This window comes from Clinocottus analis, unplaced genomic scaffold, assembly GCF_023055335.1.
Source record: "Clinocottus analis isolate CAN_PGR_092001 unplaced genomic scaffold, fCliAna1.0.p SCAF_14, whole genome shotgun sequence".
In the NCBI taxonomy this organism is placed as follows: Eukaryota; Metazoa; Chordata; class Actinopteri; order Perciformes; family Cottidae; genus Clinocottus; species Clinocottus analis.
In genome coordinates, this window is record NW_027175865.1 from 169765 (window position 1) to 179189 (window position 9425).

Genomic DNA, 9425 nt, shown 5'->3' on the forward strand with positions numbered 1-9425 from the left:
TTTAAAACTCCTCCGGTGAGCGCGGTCGCTGGTCAGACTGGAACACCTGCTGCTGTGTTTCCTGTCTGAACAGGACGCCTCGATGGCGCCGTGGATGACGTCGCCTTTAAAGCGGTCTGTAAACCAGAGCCTCCTGCCGGCCGTCACGTTCCTCTCGACCTCCTCGGAGCTGGTGAGGCCCTCTGGGACGTCCAGATTTACAGCGACGCGTCTCGGTTACGCCGTCAGATTTAAAGGTTCTGGAGGTTTTGGCTCCCGGAGCCTCGAACACACAAATACAGACGGGGCTCTGGTTCGGGGGATTTAAACTTGGCCTCAACAAAAACCAGAAGCGTGAAAGAGGTTTAATGTCCTGTTGGAGGACGGAACGCCGTGGAACCAGAACCACATGTCAGGACTCAATTAAAGACACAACAGACCCACAAACGCTCCCCCGGCCCTTTAAAGGCTGTTTAACACGCTGGTGGTGAGGAGAATTACCTGTTTATGAACAGAACACAACTCTCAGAGGTCTGAACAGATTACCTCATGAGAGGCAGTCCGATCATATATATATATATATATATATATATACCCACCCAGTATGTGTAAGAAGTTGTGTACGTAGAGATATTTTCCGTTATAAACATGCTTCAGTTTCACTGAATGAATTGTCAACATCTCTTCGTTGACTTGTAACTTGTTGGCTCTTAACTTGATTATCAACGTTTTGATTTATAGATTTAATATTTTTGTCATCAGGATACACAGTTACAGATACTAATACTTCATAACGTTTAGTCACCACCTGCAGAACCTTTAGCATCTCTAATGCAGTTTAAGAAAAATAATTTGTTGTTTTTCATAGTCTGAACCAGTGGAAGCATAAAGATGTTGAACAGAGGAGGCTCCAGTATTGAGCCTTGGGGAACACCACATGAGGCCCCAGTATTGAGCCTTGTGGAACACCACATGAGGCTCCAGTATTGAGCCTTGTGGAACACCACATGAGGCCCAGTATTGAGCCTTGGGGAACACCACATGAGGCTCCAGTATTGAGCCTTGGGGAACACCACATGAGGCCCAGTATTGAGCCTTGGGGAACACCACATGAGGCCCAGTATTGAGCCTTGGGGAACACCACATGAGGCCCAGTATTGAGCCTTGGGGAACACCACATGAGGCCCAGTATTGAGCCTTGGGGAACACCACATGAGGCCCAGTATTGAGCCTTGGAGAACACCACATGAGGCTCCAGTATTGAGCCTTGGGGAACACCACATGAGGCCCAGTATTGAGCCTTGGGGAACACCACATGAGGCCCCAGTATTGAGCCTTGGGGAACACCACATGAGGCCCCAGTATTGAGCCTTGGAGAACACCACATGAGGCCCCAGTATTGAGCCTTGGGGAACACCACATGAGGCCCAGTATTGAGCCTTGGGGAACACCACATGAGGCCCCAGTATTGAGCCTTGGGGAACACCACATGTCATTCTAGTCAGCTCTGATGTGTAATTAGCCACCGACACAAAGTGTTGTCGGTCCTTCAAGTAGGATTCAAACCAGTTAAGTGCTGAGGCAGAGAGTTCTACCAGCGACGTCCGATGAATGACCTCAGGTGATGTCACTTGAGTCGGCGTCTGTCGACAACTCGCAGTTTTTAAAACGGATCAAATCTCCAGCTGTTGAGTTTAGAGAACCTTTTTGGAAGAACGGATTCTTCAGGGATCGTTGAAACGTGGGCGTTAAAAGATCCTCTTAGACCACGCCCCTAAAGACTGAGGTCGTAAACCCTGATTGTCGTGAGTTGAGGTTCATCAACGACGTGGACCAGCGATGGGCTCGAACCACCGACCCCCTGATTGAAAGAGGGACATGCTAACCACAGTCGCCTACACGTTCTCTTCATTTCCCACCGCGGCTCAAACGGCGTGGAACCTTCAGCGTTCCCCCGGAGAGAGAAAGAAGACACTTCATCTGGAGGCCGAGCAGCTCGTCGTACCTCATCATCATCTGGGGGAGAAAACATAAAACATCTGCCTTATTCTCTCTTTGAGTCACTTCAGCGTTTATTAAACGGAAAGACCCGAAAACTGTTTCTCATATCAGAGTATCAGAGTTCTGCTGCCCGTGAAGGAAGAACCAGCTGGTCCAGCAGCAGAGACGCATCATGGAGGCTTTGAATAAAACATTTAAATCAGATGACTAAACTCATATCAGACCAATGGAAACAAGACGTGTGTTTTTATACTCTAATGGAGCCTCACCTGCACAGGTACAAGTACTTCTGGTACTGTGATGATTATCAAAACAAATGATTTGTTTGTTTTGTTCATTGTATTTAAGCAATAAGGTACGAGGTGCTGTATCAACAATAATGTACAGTTCAAGGGTGTCGTTAAACCCTTGAACTGTACATTGTTGACGATACAGTACTGCCTCTCGTACCTTATTGTGACATTATGAACAATAACTGAATAGTAACCTGCCTTTCAGCACGAAGCGATGATGTTGATGTGCTGCAGGTTTCTTTATACCTTCATTCTATAGTTCAACTTTCTTCATACTTTATGTTCTCTCCTCCGTCAGGACAGAAGTGATTGATCATGTAAACATGGGGGGGCATTAACCTGACAGCTGTGTTTCCAGAGGGACGGCTTTAGAGGGTGCGCTGCAGTCATGTGTCCCCAATAAACGCCCCCCCCCCCCCCAGAGCCAGATGTTGAGTTCCTCCTGATGTGTTCACCAGCTGTGAGTGAAGTATGCATCTCTAATGTAACACCGAGTCTTCTGCTCGAGCGTAAATAAATAAGCGTTCACCTTCTTTAAAGAAGAACAGATACGTTATGAGAGGAATAAAAATAACAACCATGACGAGTTTCTCTTTGTTTCTGCGCCTGACGATGAAGATGAGGATGAGGATGAAAGCTCAGGAACACTGAACGCAGCTTCAGGTTTTCAACCTGTGAAAAGTCACTTTGTTTTTGTGTGATTATTTAATATTGTAATGATTTAAATACCTGCAGCCGTGAAGCTCCACGACTGTGAAGAGCTTCATACGTTCTTATTAAAGTTGTCATGTAAACATCGATCTGAGTGATGGAATATTCTTTATGTTTCATCTGTTTCATGGCTTTCACAGTCTCTCTCTCCTGGGTCAGTGTGTCGTGTTGTGTTCAGGGGCTTCATGGCTGCAGGTCGTGTTGTGTTCAGGGGCTTCATGGCTGCAGGTTGTGTTGTGTTCAGGGGCTTCATGGCTGCAGGTCGTGTTGTGTTCAGGGGCTTCATGGCTGCAGGTCGTGTTGTGTTCAGGGGCTTCATAGCTGCAGGTCGTGTTGTGTTCAGGGCCGTGACGGAGCTGTAAACCTTCACGTTGTTCTCGTCCTTCACATCAATCTTCTTCTGACGCTTGTCATCGTGGAATCAACATCTGGGTTTCATTTTCTTTTTGGCAGAAAAAAATGCGCCGCCAAAACAAAACCGAGCTTCCAGCAGCGCCGCTGCGACCTCGTCTTGAAGGGCCAGAGCGGGTCTTAAAGGGCCAGCGCGGGTCTTGAAGGGCCAGTGCGGGTCTTAAAGGGCCAGCGCGGGTCTTAAAGGGCCAGCGCGGGTCTTAAAGGGCCAGCGCGGGTCTTAAAGGGCCAGTGCGGGTCTTCTGAGGCGCTGTAATTGTGTGTTACATTGTTGCGTTACATTGTAAATATTATTATTGATAAATCAACACTTGGCGTATGCATGTGTTAAAATAAAATGTCATGGACTTATTATTCATATTTCTTTAATAAATCCTGCGTCAGCGGGCCGTGTGGCTGCAGAACTCTTCAAGGAGAAACTCCACAAAGTCCTCCAGGTTGTTGGATCCTCTCGGGGGTTTTGACTTGTTGAACATTCCTCAGATATATTTGACCTTTGACCTCAACACTGTGTGTGTGTGTGTGTGTGTGTGTGTGTGTGAGTGTGGAGTCTGTGTGGGCGGCTTTATGTCCATAACAGAACGTTTAGTCCAGCAGCAGCGATGATGATGATGATGATGAAGAAGCCGCCCTGCTGCCCCTGCATGACATCACTGTCGCTCTCGCTCCAGATGTTTGTTCCTCGTGGATCAAATAAACTCTCGTTACAGACGAGGATCCGATCGGCTGCCTGAGACTTTCTGCATATCTCACATTCTGCATCTGGATAGTCGGGATTCCTCAGAGGAAAACCCTCCTCTTCCTCCTCCTCTTCCTCTTCCTCTTCCTCCTCCTCTTCGTCTCAAAGAGCGTCTGTGCAGCTCGACGTCTGAACGACACGTTTCATTATTCACTTTCATTTTCATAACGAAGCTCTGTGAAAGTTAATGACTCAAAACTCGTTCCAACACAACAGACACACTATTACAAACTGTTTCATAAGTGGAAGTGACAGATAATAATAACAATGATGATAATAATAATAATAATAATAATAATAATAATAATAATAATAATCTCCTATGGACTGTGCTGTGATGTCTGTGTTCACACACACACCCTACACAACGTCTACATTGCTGACGCACAATAAATGTGTGTCTGTGACATTTCAGTGACTTCACAAGCATCCAGCGCCGCCCACAGGAAGTACCGCCATGCAGTGTGTGTGTGTGTGTCTGGTTGTGTGTCTCCACGAAACAACAACAAACTGACTGTTAAGTGACTTTTAATCAGTCAAAAATAACATTAATATTATTATTGTTATCATTATTAATCATCATGTGTGTCTCATGAAGTCCTGTTGGGACTCTCAATGTGTAACTGCAGCTGCACACACACCAGCTGGAGGAGTGTGTAGTTGTGTAGTTGTGTAGTTGTGGTGTCAGACAGACGAAGACGTAACAAACAGAGGAAAGATGCCAGAACTGAAACACAGACACACAAAACACAAAACATGAACAAAATGACAAAGAGGAAAAAAGTGATTTGATTTTTAACTTAAGATGCAAAAAAATAAAAAAAAATCCTAAAACTAAAAAAATATGTTTTAAAACAAATATAAAGAAACATATACACAAACATGCAAAACACAAAAAAATCTAAAATTACAAATAGACAAACATGAAACAACACAGACAAAATGACAAAAACAGAAAAAAGGTGAAAAGAACGAAAACATTTTTTTCAAAAAGATGCATAAACAGTCTTACAGGGGGCGTGTCCACCTTCTGGATGCGCCTTGAGGGGGCGTGTCTTCTAGTGTAAGGGGGCGTGTCCTCTCTGTCAGGGGGCGTGTCCTGCACCTCCTGCACTCTGTGAGAGGGCGTGTCCTCTCTGTCAGGGGGCGTGTCCTGCACCTCCTGCACTCTGTGAGAGGGCGTGTCCTCTCTGTCAGGGGCGTGTCCTGCACCTCCTGCACTCTGTGAGAGGGCGTGTCCTCTCTGTCAGGGGCGTGTCCTGCTCCTCCTGCACTCTGTGAGAGGGCGTGTCCTCTCTGTCAGGGGGCGTGTCCTGCTCCTCCTGCACTCTGTGAGAGGGCGTGTCCTCTCTGTCAGGGGCGTGTCCTGCACCTCCTGCACTCTGTGAGAGGGCGTGTCCTCTCTCTGGGCGCTCCAGCTTCCTGTCGCTCAGCGTTTCATGAGCCTGGACGCTGAAGGAAAGATGGAGGACGTGGGCGGACAGGACTCGTAAAGTCTCTCATCTTGCTGGTTCTTGATGTTCTTCCAGCCTGATGAACAAACCAGAGTCACGGCCGCTCGGTGACGCCATGGAGAGACAACAACAACAACGAGCAATGGAACAACAACAACACAAAGGACAGGTTGTTCCCTCGGGAGACGTCGCGTCATCACAGTCACATGACCGGCGGCCTCACAGCTCGCTGCTTTCTGGGTGAATTCTGTCGGTCGACCACTTGATAGAAAGGTGCTAATCGTGTGTAGCATCAAGCTAACGCTGTGAAGATGTCTGCATAACGCAGCAAAAGACATCTTGTTTATAGTTTAAACTCAAATATGTTTCACACATGAAACATGTTCTGATATGATCGTTAAGATCTGCTGGTTAACTGGAGTCAGTTAGATTGTCAGCTAGCTAGCTAGTTACTTGGTCAATTAGGTAGTTAGTCATGTACTCACTCAGTTAGTCAGCTAGTTAGTTAGCCAGTTAGTCATGTACTTAGTTAGTTAGCTAGTCATTCACTTAGCTAGTTAGTCATGTACTTAGTTAGCTAGTCATTCACTTAGCTAGTTAGTCATGTACTTAGTTAGTTAGCTAGTCATTCACTTAGCTAGTTAGTCATGTACTTAGTTAGTTAGCTAGTCATTCACTTAGCTAGTTAGTCATGTACTTAGTTAGTTAGCTAGTCATTCACTTAGCTAGTTAGTCATGTACTTAGTTAATTAGCTAGTCATGTACTTAGTTAATTAGCTAGTCATGCACTTAGCTAGTTAGCTGGTTAGTCCTGTAGCTAGTTAGTCCTGTAGCTAGTTCGTCATGTAGCTAGTTAGTCCTGTAGCTGGTGAGTCCTGTAGCTAGTTAGTCCTGTAGCTAGTTAGTCCTGTAGCTGGTGAGTCCTGTAGCTAGTTAGTCCTGTAGCTAGTTAGTCCTGTAGCTGGTGAGTCCTGTAGCTAGTTAGTCCTGTAGCTAGTTAGTCCTGTAGCTAGTTAGTCCTGTAGCTGGTGAGTCCTGTAGCTAGTTAGTCCTGTAGCTAGTTAGTCCTGTAGCTGGTGAGTCCTGTAGCTAGTTAGTCCTGTAGCTAGTTAGTCCTGTAGCTGGTGAGTCCTGTAGCTAGTTAGTCCTGTAGCTAGTTAGTCCTGTAGCTGGTGAGTCCTGTAGCTAGTTAGTCCTGTAGCTAGTTAGTCCTGTAGCTAGTTAGTCATGTCGTGTGGTGAAGGTCCAACATGACCATGAAGTCCTTTGTAAGGAACTCTTCAGCTGATGAATGAATGAGAGTTCGGTGTCTCCACATCTGCTCAGTCTGGCAGGCAGCTGGTGTGTGTGTGTGTGTGTGTGTGTGCATGTGTATGTGTGCGTGTGTGTGTCCGTCCGTCCAAGGTGAGGTTATCGTTCATCTCAACCGTTCACTCGCTGCCAAAGTGGAAACTTTGAGTCAGTGAGAGTTTCTGTGTGGCCACCATGTGTGTGTGTGTGTGTGTGTGTGTGTGTGTGTGTGTGTGTGTGTGTGTGTGTGTGTGTGTGTGTGTGTTTGTCTCCGCAGAGTGTGTAGTGTGAGTTTATGGAGTATTTCAGCTCCTGTTCCACGAGTCTGTTTTGCACAAATAAGCAAACAAGACTGACCACTTTATTAGGCACAGCTGAGGACGAGAAGAAAACAAAGAATTTTATTTGTTCTAAATATTTTTGAATGAAGATGAATTTTCAAATAATGTTCCAAAAACATAGTTTTTATAACATTTCATGTCTTTTTCGTAATGCACCTCAACCTCTAAACATATAAATAAAAGTGCATTTTAATACATTTAGTTCTGTTTATTTGTGCAACGTGTTTATGAGACGCGTAAACAATGACGTCATGTTTTAAAACGTCACGTGTGATTTAAAAGAAAAGAAAGTAAACGGTGAGGAATGTTTTTATGCTGCAGCTGCAGCCTTCACACACACACACACACACACACACACAGACACACACACACACACACACAGACACACACACACACACCGTTGTTGTTTTGAAAGATGTTGAAGCTGCTGCAGAGATCGACCCGTGAAGTCGGCTCACGACCCGCCACAGAAGCGCCTGAAGGTCGCCTGAAGGTCGTTCACGTGAAGAACAACACATTCCAAAGAAAAGCTGTAAAACACATAGAAATAGATTTATAAACAACATATTATATAATCAATTACATATTGTTTGTCATACGTGTCTCTTCCTTCTGGGGCACATTATTTTTTTCATTTCTTTTACAATATATATTTTTTAAATAATTAAAAAATACATTTTTTCCCTTTTTTAATTAAATGAATATATACAAAATAATATGTTTGTATATATATATATTAAATAAATACAAATATTTATATATATATAAATTATTTTTTTAATCTTTTCATTTGTTTAATTTCTTTTCGGTGTCTGCAGTCTCACCACTAGTGGTCGCCAAATCTCACACACTGCCCCTTTGAGAGGCTCACACACACACACACACACACACACACACACACACACACACACACACTAACCTGCCAGCTGCACACAGTGCCGTTGGACACAATGAGAGGTGTTCTGCTCACCGTCAGCTGGTTCATGACTCGTTTGGTTTGGCTTGTGGCTCGAGGTTGAAGGACTCGTCTTCGTCTTGGACCTTCATCTCGCTCTCTGACAGAGTCCACACATCCAGAGGGTTTGACTTTGGCCCCTAACGGGCCTCCAGGGATCTGCAGGAACAGAACCAACAGAACCGCTTAATGGTGATGAGGAGAAGGAAAATGATGAGGAACGACCCTCAAAGAAACACTCACACACATCTGTGTGTTGGACAGAGGAAGCACATTATGCTCCCTCCTGACCACCAGGGGGCGACTCCTCTGGTTGTATAGAAGTCTCTGCTGCATGTGTTAAAGCTGCATTCTCTCTCCTGACCACCAGGGGGCGACTCCTCTGGTTGTATAGAAGTCTCTGCTGCATGTGTTAAAGCTGCATTCTCTCTCCTGACCACCAGGGGGCGACTCCTCTGGTTGTATAGAAGTCTATGCTTCATGTGTTAAAGCTGCATTCTCTCTCCTGACCACCAGGGGGCGACTCCTCTGGTTGTATAGAAGTCTATGCTTCATGTGTTAAAGCTGCATTCTCTCTCCTGACCACCAGGGGGCGACTCCTCTGGTTGTATAGAAGTCTATGCTTCATGTGTTGAAGCTGCATTCTCTCTCCTGACCACCAGGGGGCGACTCCTCTGGTTGTATAGAAGTCTATGCTTCATGTGTTAAAGCTGCATTCTCTCTCCTGACCACCAGGGGGCGACTCCTCTGGTTGTATAGAAGTCTATGCTTCATGTGTTGAAGCTGCATTCTCTCTCCTGACCACCAGGGGGCGACTCCTCTGGTTGTATAGAAGTCTATGCTTCATGTGTTAAAGCTGCATTCTCTCTCCTGACCACCAGGGGGTGACTCCTCTGGTTGTATAGAAGTCTATGCTTCATGTGTTAAAGCTGCATTCTCTCTCCTGACCACCAGGAGGCGACTCCTCTGGTTGTATAGAAGTCTATGCTTCATGTGTTGAAGCTGCATTCTCTCTCCTGACCACCAGGGGGCGACTCCTCTGGTTGTATAGAAGTCACTCGGTAGTTTAAAAAAGAAGCTCTGGCTCGAGGACCCCCGGCGGCCGCTCGGTGGTGCCTCCGCGGTCCTGATGCTTTTCCTCTTATCAGGAAACCATGACGACCCGACAACACGGCAGCAACACTGTGTTGCACATCCCAGAGAGAGAGAGAGAGAGAGAGAGAGAGAGAGAGAGAGAGAGAGAGAGAGAGA